This window comes from Lycorma delicatula, chromosome 13 (assembly GCF_047948215.1).
Source record: "Lycorma delicatula isolate Av1 chromosome 13, ASM4794821v1, whole genome shotgun sequence".
In the NCBI taxonomy this organism is placed as follows: Eukaryota; Metazoa; Arthropoda; class Insecta; order Hemiptera; family Fulgoridae; genus Lycorma; species Lycorma delicatula.
Window position 1 is genome coordinate 18,132,699 of NC_134467.1, and position 19,985 is coordinate 18,152,683.

General features: G+C 28.4%; 1 protein-coding gene across 3 annotated transcripts in view; it reads right to left on the minus strand.

Annotated features, from left to right (window-relative positions):
- The window catches only part of HDAC4 (histone deacetylase 4), a 425,916-nt gene extending 410,334 nt beyond the window's left edge, over positions 1–15,582 (minus strand). For all 3 annotated transcript variants that reach the window (XR_012758717.1, XM_075381378.1, XM_075381376.1), the window contains exon 1: positions 15,458–15,582. The gene's annotated coding sequence lies outside the window, so the exon portion shown is untranslated. The remainder of the gene's footprint in view (positions 1–15,457) is intronic.
- Positions 15,583–19,985: the final 4,403 nt, after the last annotated feature.

Below are 19,985 nucleotides of genomic sequence, written 5' to 3' on the forward strand. Positions count from 1 at the left end.
ATAGGTAGTTTTCTTATGAAATCTACCTAAAAATAATTCTACAATTACATCAACAAATAGCAAAAACAAAATAAAAATTAGAGATTTAGAAAACATAAACCCTAACAACCACAAAATTTGTAACAGCTTCACTGCCATACTAGAAAAAAAAAATATATATATAAAAAATGTACTAAGTGTCAACTAACTACATGTACCTAATGTACTAACTACATAGCAATCTTCTCATTATATATATGTATATATATATATATCTGAATACTATACAATGGATACCTGTGTACTTTGGTAGACTGTGTTCAATTACCTGCAAACCTCATGTGTAATTGGCCTGAGTATGTTCAAGACAGCTCATTTACATGTCATATGTATCCATCATCTCACTGGTCCAAGGGATTGCTTATTAACAGATTGCAATGAACTCTGACCCAACTAAGATTTTTTCATAGTCATATGACTCGTAATAAATTTGTTACCTTTTCACCAAACATGAAATCATAAACAAAATGTAACATGACTATTAATTTTCACTCTTTTCCTTTTATAATTTAGAAGCATTTTCCCTTTAAATATTACACAATAAAGTAGCTTTAAGTGTTTGAAAAATCAAGTACAATATATTCAATTATAATACGGATATATATATATATATATATAACAAAGATATGGATGAAATATGAAATGATTGTTGATCAATATTTTTTTCTGAAAACAAAAAGGAAGACTTATTTTACATTCCAATTTAATAAACAATGATAACACCAGAATGAAACAACGTAGAAGAAGAAAAAGAGAAAGATAAAAAAAATTCCTATCTCTGTTCTTTTTCTGTTGTTACAATAAACAATAGCGCAATCATTATCTTCACATTTGTTAGCAAACCAAATAATAATTTAAACCATCTAAAAATAAACAGATAAATCTAAAAATAGAAACGTACATACATATATATACATATACATAAATTTACTGAATAAACATGAATCTATTATTCAATAACAGTCACTATTTATACAATTATACATATATATATATATATATATATATATATATATATTCTAGTGACTTAACATTGTAATTGTGTATATCTGAATAAGTTAAACCTTTAAAAAAAAAACACACATACGTTCTAATAAACTACTGTTAATAACTTGAATAACCTGCAAAATCTGTTACAAAAATATACAAAGCTTTTTTTTTATTTTTTGAGATAAAAATATATTTTTAGATATACACAAAGTTCAAAATTTAACATCTGCCAATATAATCGGGTTTTCCAGATGAAATAAGAAGCAGCTCAATAGTGGTATCACTGTGGTAAAATGGTAATATCTAAACGTTTCATCCAAAAAGATTCAGGCTTCAAATCCTAATCAGATTTGATATTTTCCAAACATAAAAAAATTTCAATTCTATATATCTTGATGCACAAACTATACTGGTTTTCAAAGAAATTTTTTCTTTATAATGTATAACAATACATTTAGGCCCTTATCCAAAGAATAGTATGAACTTTAAATGAATTCGATATCTTACTTAATAAGAAAGTTATAACAATATTTTGTTTTCTCAATAAAGTCCCCTATTTCCACCCTCATGGTCCGATTTTGCCCATTAACAAACTCAACCCTTAGAACCTAAAAGGTTTTTTAGAGTCTAAAAGGTTCAGACTGTATAAAAAATTTATTAAAATCTAAAAACACGATAACATTTCAATTATAAAATTCCAAATAATAAAGTGCATTCGGAAATTTGCTGTGCACTGGAACTATGTTAGTGTAATGACAAATTTTTTTTAAATTATTACATTGTATTTCTATTTTTCATTATTTTATAGAAACAGATATTACAATAACTTGAATAATTTTAAAAAAAGATGTTGAAAACATCTCCAACATATCAATAAAACACTGCACACCTTTCAATATGTTTTCAAATACCAGCTGATGTACAGGAATGTCTCATATGTATACCATTATTGCGATTTTTTGTTCATCAATTGTGCATAATCTGTTACAATAAACTGCTTGTTTCACTGCCCTCAACAGAAAGTAATCTGGGGAAGTCAGATCAGGTGATCGTGAAAGCCACAAACCCTTGAAATAATTCATTCACCAAAGACATTTCATAAAAAAAGTCATCGACCTGGATTCTGTATGTGCTGTTATACAGACTTATTGGAACTAACCGTAATTCAATTCCACTTCTGTTAACTGACTAATGAAGTTAAACAACACAATAATGATTGCTATCGATTGTATTTTCAAAAAAGATTGGACCCACAATGCATATGTTCTACTCGCACCGACCTAGACACCAATTTTCTCATCATATAAGATTGTTCATGTTATTCATTAGTTGTAGATCACAGTCATGTATTTTGTGAATTAATATATACTCCCAGATGAAACCATGCTTCATCTGTAAAAAAATGTAACGTCAGAATTTTGTTCAATAAAACATTTTAACCATTGTGAATAATTTCGTCTTTTGGCATGATCTAGGTTTTGAACAAATATTACATTGTAGAGGAAGAGTTTCAGTTCATTTCTTACAGCTTTATGTGTAGTAACAAGTTCGATATTTTGTTGCAGTGTTAACTTACGCATCGACTTTGATGGACTTTCACGTGCAGCATCTGAAATATCAAGCAGCTTCTGTTCATTTAGTTAAGATGGTCTTCCACTTTGATCAGCATCTTCAACAGAGCCTCCTGCTGTCCAAAACATTTTGATAAAAGTTCAAACTGGTCCATTGGATTTCCACTTGTTTGGTCCATTCAAAGTAAGAAGTTAATGGTAATGGCGATGTGAAAGAAAATATGTTAAATTGGCTCACACATCGAGACAAAGATTTTACATTTTACAACAGGCTTAAATAGGCTGATTCAGAGAAGGGACAAATACATTAATGTTGTTGGAAATTATGATGATAAGTGAAAAAAAAATCACATTGATTAAATAAACCATTTTAGTTCCGTAGCAATTTGTGTCTTTTAATTATTATTCAATATATGATGTGCACGATAAAATGGTCGTGCTGTATAAGATAGATTTATTCAATTTTGAGATTTCCTAGCCTTCTTTAACAACACCACTACTGGAAATTCCAGTAAAGAAGATACAAATATTTACCTCTAAAAACATTACATTAATCTGCAAGTATATTTTATTTTATATACTATAATAATTTTACAGAATTACGATATCGTTCTGTTTTTAAGTCTGTAAAAATGAAGGATTTAAATTTAATACAATCCTTCCTTCTATCTAAATGAAAAACTGGCACAAATAACTAGATAAACACCTCTTTTATATGAATTGTCCTATCAATATTTTGAAAAATGTTTAACGCCGACTGGATTAAAACCAAAGTTATCAAGGTTTAGGAACTGAAGTTATAACAACGCCACTTTTATGATAAATTCATAAATGAGAGACAAAGCTATAGATGAGAATCAACTAAGTAAATGTGAACTAATTATAGGTTTTAGTTTCGTTAAACAATTTAATTCACTCACTCATTCACAACCTACATGAATGTCAAATGAAACAGCATTTCTCCATTACTAATAATAATGACATTACTGTTACATACAAAATTTAACAACAGAAATTATTTACAACTGGCTTGAATTTTTATATCTTCTCCAGAAATTTAATGGATAAAAGCATTAGTTCACAATATATTAATTTAGTATTAAATATGTTCATTAAATAGGAAAAAACTTTACTTAACCACAAAAAAAAAAAACGATCGGCATAAAATTATCTTTGAATTAATTTATACAAGAAATAAAGACTTAATGGTCTTTTCACTAAAACCCCTAGATTTCTGTTATTTTCTTAGGTAATAAAACCTAAAATTTATCTTTGAATCATATTGCAAGAAAAGAATAATACAGCTTAGTCAAAGTTGGGTTAACTGAATGAAAGTTGCAAATATTAACTTGAAGTCCATGAAATCTAATATGGAGTCCCTCCTACCATTAGTGAAAGACCAAATGAAAAAATCTAATTGTTCTCATCCAGCCTTTATAGATTTTCATTAATAATTTAAGGTAGAGAGAAAGTAATATAATTGATTTTTATGGTCGAAGAGAATGAGAACCACAATAGGACCATGGCCTCCCAGCGGTGAATATTTTTTCTTACAGTATTAATTGTATACAACAGGAAGGTAATATATCATGTAAAATAGGATATAAATTGCCATTTAGTTAATTAAACTTAATTAGTTTCTTACTTAAAAGTGGTTACAATTTTTTTTTTTTTAAATCCCCCAAGACGACCAGCCCACACTAAAAAGCTTAACACAGTCGCCTCAGGGTTTTATGGCAACGCAGTCTGCCCTCCCTAGCTCGTCCATCCCATCGAGGTCTCCCGTGCCTCCTCGAAAACATACCTGATCACCTATTCCGGTGATCAGAATGTGTCTTCCCAGGAAAGCTACCATTCCAGTCCCTATTATACCTGATCAAGACACACATTTCGTTTGCCCTTCACAGTTACACGTCCCCCCACCTCAAGGGTCCCCCATGCCATCATCAGGGAACTCCGACCCACCCACTCTTGCGCATGAGTAGGCCCGAACACCGTAGGTATAGAGGCTGCCTCCCTGGCCCCTACACGCATCAAGATGGACTTATATCTGTCCTCGATCCCCCACGCATTCCCATGACCCCTCATTACTTGTTGCGCCACATCTCCCTCGGCGTCAACAGTAGAGCACCGCACACAATATTCCCCACTCTGTGTCCATCGGTATATCCGGCAGCATATTCCAACAACAAAATGAGGAACGACACATAATACAATCATAAATTCCTAACCTAACAAAGTACATTAACAACTACAAAAATAAAACACATTTCGACGCCTGTGATGACATCGAGGGCCGTATGCACGTTAAGGGGGTTCCTCCTCCGTCTTCGCTGTTAGTATGAGATGAGCCACTCTCTCTGGTTACAATTTACCAGTTGCTATGGGAATGATTATTGATTTTTATTTATGATCAGATTCGTGCTAGATAAAATATATAACTGCATAATTTTAAGAAATAAATAAAGTACTTGCATAAAAACAAAATAAGCTTTATTGAGAAATAATTATTTATAAAGAAAAAAAATGTATCAAAACATTATTTCTTTTATAATATTAAAAAACTATATAAAAAATACAAAATAAAATTAAGATATGTGAATAATATATAGAGATACTAATAAATCAAACTGAAAGTAAAATTATCAATTTTGTAATTTATGTTCCATAAAAAAATAATTTTACAAAAGAAGAATGAACATACCAAGCATTTAGTTTTCACTTTCAAAATGTCACTGAGCATATTTTCTTCCGAATTTGATGAAAAATGAATTGTAACAATGCAATATAATGAAACTTTTTACCTTATAATTCTTTTAGCTTTTTATTAATAAATAATAAAAATTCAAATTTAAGCATTCAAATCTGATATTTAGTTCGTAAAAATTATAAAATTGTAAACTTCATTAAAAGTTAACGTAACAGGATGCTAAGTATATCAATTTCTAAGGTTAGAATGTAAACGAATACATTTAAATAGAAAAACATGCAAAATGAAGTGCTATATACAGTCTCCAATTCATACAAATTAAGATTTCAAGTGGGATCTAAGAGACTAGTGTCAACATTTAAGTAAGACCCTATTGGAATATCATGACCAGTTAAAAAGTGGTTGAAAAATCAGTGCGGCAATCAAGTTGTTAACTATGTATTTGAAAATGATCTTGAACAATCGATAACTATTTATAATTTTGCTGACTAACCAGTAATAATTAATTTGCATGCATTTACATTACACGACAATGTTTATAATTACACGAAAGAAAAAAATTATATTAAAAATACATCTGCGTTAATAGTTTTAAAGATGCATTAATTTCTACATTTAATCATATACTTCAGACTTTTAAGTTTTATAACGTTTGAATAAATTTCATCAACTGAAAGAAATTTCTATAGACACAAATAAAAAGTTTGCAGAACTAAATTGGAAAACAAGAAAACGCACAATAAAATAAATATTTAACATTTCTAAAATGAAATTCAAAACTAGACAGCTATTTTTTTTGTTAAACAATCATCTTCAGTTGATATCGACAAAATAGTATAAAGGACCCAAGAAAGTAACCTGGGGGGAGGAGCTTCACCTCTAGCTAACATGAGTGATGATGGGTACTGGCGCAGCTATCATCTTGCAAACCCACCGGGTTGGTCTAGTAGTGAACGCGTCTTCCCAAATCAGCTGATTTGGAAGTCAAGAGTTCCAGCGTTCAAGTCCTAGTAAAGCCAGTTATTTTTACACGGATTTGAATACTAGATCGTGGATACACGGATTCAATTAACCACACATTTCAGACATGGTCGAACTGAGAATGTACAAGACTACACTTCATTTACACTCAAACATATCATCCACATTCATCCTCTGAAGTATTAACTAAATGGTAGTTACCGGAGGCTAAACAGGAAAATGGGAAGCTATCATCTCGCAACCCCACTGGGTCGGTCTAGTGGTGAACATGTCTTCACAAATCAGCTGATTTTGAAGTTGAGAGTTCAACATTCAAATCCTAGTAAAGGCAGTTACTTTTATATGGATATCGGTGTTCTTTAGTGGTTGGGTTTCAATTAACCACACATCTCGGAAATGGTCAACCTGAGACTGTACAAGACTACACTTCACATATCATCCTCATTCATCCTCTGAAGTAATACCTGAATGGTAATTCCCAGAGGCTAAACAGGAAAAAAAGGTGTAGTTAATAAGATAATTACACAAAATCTTGATGGATACAATTTCACCCTGACGAAAGGGTTACTGTGGAAGAAAACATAAAACCACCAAAAAGATGATGGTATTTTATGTAGAATAAGTAAAATTAATCCTCAGAAAAATAGTTTTGACTTACAAATAAACTTAGAATCAGCCGATGTGAAAATTCACAATTTTATTATATGCAGAAGACTTCTGGAAAGCGGTCACAAGGCACAAAGGCCTATAAGAAAACAACTTCTTATGGATGCCATGAAGAAAAAAAGGCTTCTTTAGACCAAAAAATATAAAAAAATGGAATTCTTAAACTTGGAGAAAAGTCCTTTTCTCTGATGAAAATCATTTTCTAGTTTGAGAAGACAAACGTGTCACATGTGCTTAGAAGCGATAACGAGCAGGTTTTGCAAAAACACATTAAATAAGTTGTAAAGCATTTTATAAAGAAGATGTTTTGGGGATGCTTCAACTACTTTGAACGTAAAACTTTAGTACCCATCCCTGGGATAATGAACGGTGAAAGGTATCCCTGGGATAATGAACGGTGAAAGGTACAACCCTTTACTGGAAAAATTCGGCTCTACCAGAACTTCATACGCTTGCAGATACTCTTGGAGTTGAAAACGCTGTTTTTCAACAAGATTTAGCTGCCACTTATCAAAGAAAGTTATGCTTTTCACGTCTCAAAAAGGGATTCATTGTTTGGACTGGCCTGGAAATTCACCAGACCTGATCAAAATTGAAAATTTGTGGGCAATTATGAAGAAAAGATTAAGAAAAATTGATTGCACTACCAAACAGAAGATGATTTGTGTTGTGATAAAGCTGTGGTTTCACGATCAAGAATTTAAAGAAATATCTAAAAAAAACTTATATATTCAACGCCTAAAAGAATTGAAATGGTTACCGAAGAGCAAGCAAAACATATTAAATACTAAAAAATACTGTAATAAACTCTGTACATTCTTTATATGTAATAAAATTTGATTATTTTTGAAAATATACTTTTGCTCTTGCTAACTTGCACAAGACTGTACAATACAATTTGAAAGTGTTATGAAATAAAAGTGAATCATATTCCGAACTGTACATCCATACAAGGAAATTACATCCACAATCTTCTATAAATTTCTTCGGTTACCTTCAAAACTATAATAATTATTATAATTTATAAATTTCTATCAATCTATAAAATCTAATCAACCTAAAAAAAAAGTGTAAAATGACTTTCTGAATACAATAATACAAAATGCTTTGAATTATAATTTATAAATTACAATACGCGGTTAAAAATATCATTATTATGAAACCAAAATAAATTCAATGTTGTAAACAAGGTTATGTAAAATAAGACGCACTGGATATTTACATGTTGCGACATAAAATTTCATGAGATAATATCTTTTTGTATATATTTCTATTGTGTTAAAGATTAACTTGAAAATATTAAAGTAGTCAAGTATAAACAATTTAAAATCCCATAAAAACTATATGTACTAAATAATAGTTATAAAATCAACAGATGATTTGTAGATTGCAGATTGATTTTTCTATAATAATTCGTTTCATATAATTCACTTCTACATTACTTTCTATTCCGTGCAAAATTTTAGCCGTAAGATATTACTTACGTCTGTTTCATATCTTTATCTTCCTTTACTGTCTTCAATCTCCACTACTTAAATTCAAGCTCTTTATGTTATGACAAGCTATCAATATTAGTAATACTTAAAAATTTAGTAGATTTTTTTTGTTGTATTTCAATCAGTCTGATTAATACCACCTACTATTACAATAAAAACTGTAATAAAATATCAAAAATATCAATTTATACTGCCATAATAATAACCAATTTACTGAATTCGTTTCACTTTCTTACAGCTTGTAGTCAACCACCTTCCTTAAAACCTGAATTCACTGATTCTGTATACTTTTGGCACACCAGTCTTGTCACAAAATTCTAATATAAACTTTTTTCAAGCTCTTTTTTTATCAAATTTATTCAAAGAATTTCTTTATTTGGTATTCTATCAACCCACTTAATATTCAGTATTCTTCTAGAATACAAACCTCACCACGATAGTCTATTCCTTGTTTTTCCGGCTTTTTTATAGTCCATCCCTGTTGTATTATCAAAGAGTTACATTGAAAATAAATATTTTAAATCGTGTACTTAATTCCTAAATTTAAGTTTATTGGCAAAAGAAAAACTTTTCAGCTTTTTAACCAATCTGGTGTACTATATTCTTCTACAAAGAGGGAACTATTTATTTGGTCCCTCATCTCTCCTTACATCAATTTCATACATAATATTTCCTTTACATCTGTTCCATTTCAAATTTATTTTCTGTCTTAATAATATATCTGTACCCTACAACATTTCTAATTTCAAACTAATATTATAGCAAAATTTATATGCTAATATTATTAGCAAAATTTGTCAACAATTGCAGCTTGCTTTTCTTCATTTTCTCTACATATATAATCTTGTACAAATATTTATGTATTTCTGGTAAAAATTATAGATAAGATTTTTTTGTCTCCTGTTTGCCAAACAAACTTATTAAAATCAATTTTTAGCTTTGCTAAGATTATAAAGAGTCTAACTGGTTTGAGATGACGGGATACATGAATAAAAACAACAGTCCTAAATCCACAATTCCAACATTCTACGGCTAATCGTTTTTGAGTTATGATAGATACATACATACACGTGCGTAGAGACGTCACGACGAAACTTGTCAAAATGGATATTTCCGTTGAAATATGAAAATTTTTCGCGATTACAATACTTCCTTGTACTTCGTACAAGTATGTAATATCACGGAATTCGTTAGAACTTAGTCTGTAAGAGGGGACGAAGTCAACGAATTGCGTTTTCTAAACATGTTCTAAACATGACCTAACCTAACAGTGAAATGAAAATGGGGAAAGAATAAATAAATATTCGTGAAAACATTATATTTCAGTTCAATTATATTAGCAATAAAGAATACTTTCAAAAAATACCTCGAATTTTGTTGGAAAACAGTTTCTTTTTCCATTTGATGAACCCCGGGACTCGAATATGCAGTTTCATTTATTTTCTTAATGTACTTTTACAAATGGCGCCGCTAGATAGCGTACAAAACCTTGAAAATGTACTTGAAATAAAATTTAAAAGAAAATACAGTACAGCTTCTTATAATAGTAAATGCTGTTATATAAATGAAAGTACTGAAGATGAAACAATTTTTTTAAATTCCTATCACTACTTTAAAAAAAGGATTTTTTACCAGAGATTAAACTAGTTTTATTAAAAAAGTAATAAATTCGATTGGTAAAATCGAATTAACGATAAAAATCGAGGGTTAAATTTAAGTGCAATATTACTTCACAGATTTTCGATTCGCAAAGAAAACTTGTACTAGTTTTATTAAAAACTGAAAAATATGTATGTAGAGAATATAACTATAAAAAAAAAAAAAAAAATTGGCTGTGAAATTCAATTTGTTTATTCTAAGGCAATAAATTTTAATAATAAATCCATAAGATAACAATGAGGTATTCATAAAAAAAAAAAAACACAAAAAAAAATAGAATAATCTAACAAAACGCAGTGATATCCAAAAAAAATTACAATGAAATTGTAAACCGTACGGTAAGGGTCTCGCAGATACCATTTCAATACTAGAGCGTGGATACCGGTGTTCTTTGGTGGTTAAGTTTCAATTAACTACACATCTCAGGAGTGGTCGAACTGAGACTGTATAAGACTACACTTCATTTACACTCATACATATCATCCTCTGAAGTAATATCTGAACGGTAATTACCGGAGGCTAAACAGGAAAAAGAGGAAATCATTACTTCAGCTCAAAAAAAAATTTCTGTTATATAAATACAACTTTTTTTAACAAAACGATACTGATATCAAAAAAGGTAAGACGCTAAATTTCTATTATCAAAATCTGTTATTAATTTAGAATTTTCTTTAAAAGAAATACATGAAATAAGTAATAAACAGTGTTTAAGTGTTCCAAATAAATAATAAGCTAAAAACTGAGAAATTTGTTACAAAACTCTTTACTAGCCTGATCTCACTTATATGTAATACATATCACATATACAGAAATAATACAATTCTTATGATTATTTGTTGTCTAATAAATAAAATCGAGCCGGTAAGAGTTTTGTAACAAATTTTTCTATTTTTTGCTTATATAGAACGCTTAAACATTGTTAATCATTTATTATTGCATATTTATTGTCTGTTACATATATTTAACATGTATTTTTTTTTAAAGAAAATTCTAAATTAAAAACAGATTTTAATAGAAATGTAGTGTCTTATCTTTTTTGATATCAGTATCGTTTTGTTAAAAACAGTTTTATTTATTTTACAGAAATTTTTGTTTTTTGGGTGGAAAAAATTATATCTGCGAGAATTACTGTACGGTTTACAATTTCATTGTAATTTTTCGTATGTATATATATGTGTGTGTGTGCGCGCGCACGCGTGTGATATATAAAACAAACAAAATCTAAAAAAAAGCTGGCAAAGTACTGCACGATTATATCCACCCACTAATAATAAAGATTTAAGAATTAGAGCCAAAAAAAAAAAAATATATATATATATATATAATTTTTAGAGGTGGGAATAAATTTTAAGAAAAGGTTTTCTAAAAATATAGGTTAAGCTTATTAATAAATTCATTTAAGTAGCTCTCTCTAAATCAAACACCGCCTAAGGTAAAAGCTAAAATAAGAAAAGCAGAATTTTCAAAAATCTTTTCCGTATTTTAGATAAGAGGTCAATAATTCAAAAAAATTGTAGACATTTCATGATAAAAATATATATGAAATATAAATTTTCAACAAATATTTAAACCGAAGGGACATGAAACAAAAAACATATATTTCAATGTTAAGAGGTGGTGGTTGATTTATTGGATTATTTATAAATAGACAGAAAGATTTTTTGGATTATATATATATATATATATATATATATATATATATAAAATGTAAGAAACAAATTTTGTGTAACAAAGTTTTCTCTAAAATATCACTGAAGAAAACTGAAATTAATTTTTCTGTGATAAAATCGACTTCCCCCACCACTTAACAAATTTTGAAAAAAAATTAATATGTTCAATGCCCCATATATAGAAATATTTTAGCCAAATATGAAGAAAATCAGTTTGCTGAGGCATACGTCCAAAAGCAGTGTGACATACGTAAGCAAATACCTTAAACATGTTTTTTTTTTGGTCTAGATTAGTAGTTCTATCCTAAAACGTAGGATTTGAAAAAATCCAATATCCTATTTTTAACATGATAAAACATACTTTTACTTTAAAGTAAAAATAAAACCAAAGCTACATTTACAAATGCAAATACTTGGAACTAATAAAAAATGATACCTTTAAATAAATACTTGATGTGTTTAAAAAAAGTGGCATCAAAAAGTTAATATGTAACTTCCATATCTCTAATTAAAAATTACAATTTTACATATTTATAATACTATTTCATAAAAATAAAAAATAAATGAACACTATTTTATAATTATTTATAATATGACAGAATTGTTGATATTTTTTTAATGATTTAAACTTTACACCAATACAACAATAACATAACAAAACGTTAACGGATCATAAAGAAATTTATATTATTATAATAATAACATTTGCATATAATGGGCCATAAAATAAGTTTTATTCCAGAAACTAAAAATACTTTGTCAAACTGTCAAAAAAATAAATATAAAGATAATAAAAAATTTTATAAAAATAATAACTAATTCACAACAACAAAAAGTTACACGATTACCGGTTTCTTGGAATAGATTTTCTTAGAAAAATATTCTACTAATACTAAACAATTTCAACAACACATAAGAAAATACATTCGTAAAACTAATTGTGGATTTTGTTATTACATGTATAAAATCAAATTTCCTAATTATGAATTATGGGTAATTATATACAAACATGGCCTCAGCTCTAATGTTCTTCATATTACTTAAAAAAATGTTTGTATTTTAAAGAATAAGTAGTTAAAAATTGAACATATAAAAAGGGCATTTATTTTTCCTCAAAATTCAGATTATGTGTCACTATCCTAGAACCGAGGGTCATAGTCAAGAGATTCTGGTCATTATTCACAGTTATATAGCTCACTGACAACCAAATAAAACATGAATAAATTATATGATTCAAAGTACAACCTAAATAACTATTCTGCATACTGAACTTTGTACGATATCAGCAAACATAACCTAACTTTAACTATTAAATTGGCTATGTTTGCATGTCTGATCTGTAATATCTGTTACGTTCATAATCCTAAAATTAACTTATTTTAACATAAAAAGTATTGGAGCCGAGTCCATAATTGTACACAATAACTGTATTACATTCTCATTTATTCAGAACTGTTATTTGTTCTTCATACATTGAATTTTATGAAAGACTGAAAACAATACGGCTTACTGCAGGAGTTATCATGCTCATATGTTACCATGTTCAATTATTCAAACACGTATGTGCTCATTACTAATTACTTCATATAAGTTCAGATTAAAACTTTTTGTATTTATTGAAAAGTAAAATATTTTCCTTAAAAAAAAAAAAAGGTAAAACAGAATATTCTAAAGAAACATAATATCTGTTGTAAACCCTAAATGATATTTATCTTTTTAAATGCATAACATTAATTGTCTAAGTTTAAGTTACATTGTAGATGTACATCTGTTAGTTTAACAGTGAAAGAATTTTGTGTATAAAAGAAAGTGGAAGAGTTTAGATATATTTTGCACTAAACATTTAAACAATAAAATAGTCAATATCTACTTTTCATAGCTGTAAATAATATTTATCCTGCACGGAATATAAAAATACACTACACAGATTAATCAATATACGATATTTAAAAATTCATTAACTGAATAATATTGTCATCTGATAAAATAAACAGAAATTTTGTATACCTGCAATACAAATACTATTTTTATCATTAATGGGAGTTCTACAAATGAAATTAGCAATGTTACTCTACCTATGAAGCATAATACAATCACTTTATCCATAAAACTTTAGATGGTTATAATCCATCCAAAGAACAATTTTTTAAGCTACAAAAATACAATTTTTTTCTCTGAAGGAGTTACTGAATTTATAAAAACAAATTAACCCCATATCAATGAAAGTTAAACCTTTAACTAAAACATATTTATCTGACAAGACGCAGCAAAAGCAAATTATAAATTTTGTAAAGTTTAAATTAAAAAACAATGTTGATAAAAAAAATAATTACTCATTACTTATTTTTTTTTAATTTTCAATTTTCCTTAAGGTGTTGAATGTAACACACAATTTTTATTGTTAATGCTTTTAATTTAAGTTGTAATTAAGTGAAGCAATTGTTTGATTAACCAATACAATAGACACATAATTTTCACACAAGTTCTGTAATTAATCTTAATATGGTCATAGGAAATATTTGTACAGTATAGTGATAAATGAACAATTTTACAGACTACCAATTTATACTTCACAATATGCATAATGTACAGATCTAGAATACTGCTGTCAACTAATTTATCATACTATCATTTATTTATAGAACACAGGATAATAGCAAATAAGGTTTATTATTATTGAGCTATAATTAACTAAAGTTTATTATCAGCTATTACTGCACTAAAAGTTTATAGACAAATAATAAAAACATGTATGCAATTTATCTAATTACATGGAATGATTTACAGAAAATATAATGAAAATACAGAAACTATAAATTTTATAAATATTTTTAAGGAAAAATAACAGAATACATCTGCATAATCAAACAAACAAAAAATGTATCACTACTGACATTGCACTCAAGGGATCAAAAAAACTGAAGTTAGGTTAGGAATGCTACAAAATAATTTAATTTATATTAAAACAACATCAAAATGACTAAATTCTCTATATAAGAAGAATAATTTAGCATGGAATTGAGCATAGACTAGCAGCTAACCTACTACAAGACTTGCTTACCAAAAGATTTAATAAAAAATGTCATAGAAATCAACATAAATATTTAAACCAAATTACTCATTTTAGAATTAATTATTTAAGCATAATAATAATTTAGTTTAAAAAGGGGGAAAAAACAAGACAAAAAGATCTTTTTAAATTCTGAAAGAACATTCATTCATTTAAAAGGATTGCATATTTATTATACAGAAATAAAATCAAACCTGATTATAATTATTTTTGTAATGTAAAACAACTCTTCCTTCACCTTTCTTATAATAAAAAATTAATTTAAAAGTGTTTTAAGTAGAACAAATAAAAGATATCATGATGGGTAATGTGTTCCAAAACTGGTTACAATAAGTTCTGAAATAGACAAACAAATAATAGAATGATTGTACCAAATATTTTTATAAGAATATATTTATTTTATAAATTTCACGTTTGTTATAAGTAATGGACTACCAGTTATAAAATGTTAGGTATTAAAAAAAAGAAAAATTACTATGAAATAAAATTACATTCTTACTGTATATCAATAAAAAACTTGTTTCGATTTAAATGATAGATATAAACTGACGTATTGGTGTTCTAAATGTTACACTTTAATACGAACTAATAAAAAAATAACATACCTTAAAAAATGTTTTAAGTATTTTAACAAACACTGCCTATTACACACAACACAATAACACTTAAAACGCAAAGTATTTTTAAATTATAATCAATCTAAATATCACTGAATTTAATTAAAATTAAAACCTGTCATTAAATTAATTTCATATTAAAGTTTTTTTTTTTGAATTTATAGTAGTATACAACTATATCTTAATTATTAATAAACGTTGAAGGTCTAAAGTTTACGTATTTTTTAAACAAAATTAAAAATCTAAAACACTTTATAAAATTGTCAACGTTTATTTAACTATATCAGTGAAATTATAACATCAATTACATATATTAACAAACACGATCACAATAAAATACTTTTACGTTTATATTTACAACAATCTACACGGTTAGTAGAAGACATGGCTTCGTGAAAAACATCACAACTGATTCTAGATAGCTGATGAAATTATACTGCTGGTATACAGAAATCACTTGTTGAATGTTACATTAATAAATATAAAATAAGTACTTAGAAATTTCTTAAAATTTAGTTTAATTTCGATAAATAAATATTTTATATATAAATTAAATCGTTCTGTTTAATATTAACATTTAAATAATAAAAAGTATTTTTTATAAGTCGAATATCATAAAATAAGCTTGTAGTAAATGATATACGAGACAAGATGGCATATACACCCCACTACTTTCATCTTTGGTTAACTAAGCGGGAAATTTAACAACTTTTATTCGTGATAAAAATACAAATTAAAGCAAGTATCATATACTTTCTCTAAAAATATATTTTTAAAAGATAATATTAAAAATTGTTATAACTTTAATCCTGCTTTATAGATAGGATCAAATTAACAAAACTGCAGTTCTTCTAGTATAGATAACACACTTAATTGTCATTTGTCTCATCCTCTAAAGCAATACCTAACGGTGATCCTGAAGATTAAAAAAAAAAGAAAAGATAACACACTTAATAGATAGTAACCAAAACCTGTTAAGAAAATCTATCATATCAATTTATAGCAAATTCAATAAAAAAAATTTTGGCAATTTGATTTAAACTTTTCATGTAGAACAATGATCTAAATAATTATTGTATTCGTTATTTGTGCTGGTAAATGAGAACTTGGCTCCATCTGATTTTCAGCTCTGCTCACATGAAACGCTGACAAGGAGAACAACATTTTGGCACAGACATCGAGCTGCAGACCAGCGTAGAAACATGGCTGAAAACACAGGCGGCTCCATTCTATGACAAAGAGTATTGGAAAGTTGGTACCATGCTATGACAAATGTCTAAATCGGAGTGGCGACTATGTAGAGAAATAGCGTAACTATGTAAGTACTTAATACAAATAAAAAATTTTTTATTTTCACTGACTTAAATTTTTTTTTTAATTTGTAATGATAAATTTTCTCGGAAACCTTCTATAAAACAAATCAATTTTAAATTAGCCTTACTGTTTGGTGCTATAAGTGCAAGGGTTATGTTTTTTTCAAGGTCCGATTGGTCACAAAATTAAAACCAAAGTGAAAATAAAAAAATTTTTATTTGTAACAAGTACTTACATAGTTACGCTATTTCTCTACATAGTCGCCACTCTGATTTAGACATTTGTTATAGTGTGGTACCAACTTTCCAATACCCTCGTCATGGAATGGAACCGCCTGTGTTTTCAGCCACGTTTCTTTGCTGGTCTGCAGCTCTTGGTGGAATTCATGGAATGTGGCATGACCATCACTGCAGCCTCATACTGCGTGACTCTTCAATGTCTACAAAGGGCAATTCAGAATAACCGGAGAGGAATGTTGTGATCAGGCATTGTCTTTCTCCATGACAATGCTCGGCTGCACACTGCAGCTGTAACAAAGAAGCTCCTGCAGCGTTTTCATTGGGAAGTGTTTAATCACCCACCATACAGCCCGGACTTGGCTCCATCCGATTTTCACCTCTTTGCTCACATGAAACGCTGGCTAGGAGGACAACATATTAGCACAGACATCAAGCTGCAGACCAGTGTAGAAACATGGCTGAAAACACAGGCGGTTCTGTTCTATGATGAGGGTATTGGAAAGTTGGTACCACGCTACGACAAATGTCTAAATCGGAGTGGCGACTATGTAGAGAAAGAGCGTAACTATGTAAGTACTTGTTACAAATAACAGATTTTTTATTTTCACTGTGATTTTAATTTCATGACCGATTGGACCTTGAAAAAAAAATAACCCTAATATATAAGGTCTACATGGTGTAGTCATGCCTAAATATAATCTGTAAGTAATAATTAACGGCAGTCTTTATGTTCTTGTTATCAAGCTTTTAAATATCATAAATTCTAGGGCACAATCGAATTTAAATTTGAAAAATATGTTGGAAGATTAAGGAGAGATCTACAGAAAGTAGAGTTTAAAGTGAATAGAGGCGAGTGCATTCTGGCAGAAGGACTCTTGTATATGCTGATTCAAGAACTCTGTTTGCAATGGAATAAATCTTATGGTTGAAATGTCTTTTGGATAAAACTGGGTTTTCTTATTCCCTAAAAAAAATAAGAAAGATGACATAAATTATTCAGAGCGTTGTGTATCAGTTTTTATGTATTACCTAATAAAGGAATGCTAGGTTAAAATTCAAGAAAAGAGTTTCTAATTTTATTTATTGTAGCTAACATTAAGTTAATCTGAAAAAATGTAATCTAAGTTTTTATAAAAATATTTGCACTATTTTTCCACATTGGAAGAAAGATATTACAAAAATATTCAGATTATATATACCTTTAATTTCTTAATATATATTATTAGTAATTTCCTCTTACTGAAATTCTTATCCATTTTAAGACATATTCAACCACTTTTCATGATGTTTAAAAGCAAATTTTTTAATGAACAATATGTCAAGTGCATTAATGTGCAAATTATTCTGAACACAGGGAATTTTTTTGTTTGTTTCTATGTTGTAGCTACACTGTTTGACCACAGCCATTCTTTAAGTTGTCTGTGTAATGTCAGGTTATTGTTCTTTGGTTATTTAACAATTTTCATGTAATAAATAATGTTTTATGAAAGTTAATTAAATTCTTTTATTACAAAATCATATTTTTTTGTTCTGTCTTGAATAATATAACAATGAACATAACTCCAAGAAAGCATTTAAAAATTGTTTCTCTTTCTTAGCATACCAGTATGACACAACAAATAGCTTCTGAGAGATGTTGGACTAGGGACAGTAAATGCTATTGAAAAATATTTAAAGAAACTGGTTCTTTTTCATCTGAAAGGAAAGGAAAATGTGCCTGTAAACAAAAAACTATTTCAACACGGGATCAGTTATTAGTGAGAAAAAGGTAAACTTTACCCAGAATTATTTGCTGTGAACTAAATCAAGAATTAGTAGCAAGTGGAACAGATTTACATGTGACAACTGCTAGATGCTGACTTCTTGCAACTGAATGGAAAGTTTGTCAGGCAGCTAAAATGCAGTTTTAACACCAGCAATGAGCAAAGAAAGACTGTTATGGGCCAAAGAATATGGTAAATGAACCAAAAAACTGGAAAATATTATGTTTTTTAAGTCACATTTTTATGTTCAGCAGCAAAGGGTAGCATGAGTTAGAAAAACATCAGATGAAAATCACCTTCTTGTATCCAGCAGTCAATTAAACACCTCCAAAAAAAAAAATGTGTGGATTTCACATTTGAAGGCAATATTTGTTACTACTAGTAGACAATATGTTGAAAAGTGATGGTTATATCAAGATTCTGAAGAGAAACGGTGTAATACTGCTTCAAAACAGATTCCCACAAGGTAACAGGGTGCTCCAACAAGATTTGGTGCCATGCTATACTGCAAAAAAGTAAAACAAATTTTTAAAGAATGAAACATTAAAATGCTTCCATACCACACAACCCCCAGACTTAAACTCAATTGAAAATCTTTAGACAATGGTCAAAAAATGAATTGAACTAAAAAAAAAAATTAACCTCATTAAAGCAGCAATATTGGTATGGTTTCTTGATGAATAAATCAAGAAATAGAGTGTACTATACAAAAAAATGTATACTACACTTTTTGAATTGATGCCAAATCATGTACATGATTAGGAATAAAGGAGGACATAATAATTATCAGATAGTCACAAATTGTAGAGGTATTATTATTTTTTTTAATAAAGTTACTTTTTATTAATTAACATTTGTTTTTGGATTAATTTGCTACTGTATGTTAATGAAATTAAAGTTGTTTAAGTATCCCAACAGAAAAAAATTTAATAGTTTTTCTTTCTATGTTCTGATATGATACCTAAAATTTGAACTTTTGTAACAACAAACTGAACTAGGTTGAATAATAAAACATTATTATACTGAGGTTATGTACTCATTAAAGATTGTTGAAAGACAACTGAAAATTTTGAGAAGTAATTAAAAAGAAAAAATGTTTTACTATACAATTTAGTGGTTCTTTTCAACAAGACAGCCGCAGCCGATCTGAAGTTAGTCAGTTGTCGTTGTAGTTAGTTAATTGTTAGATGGTGCCACCGA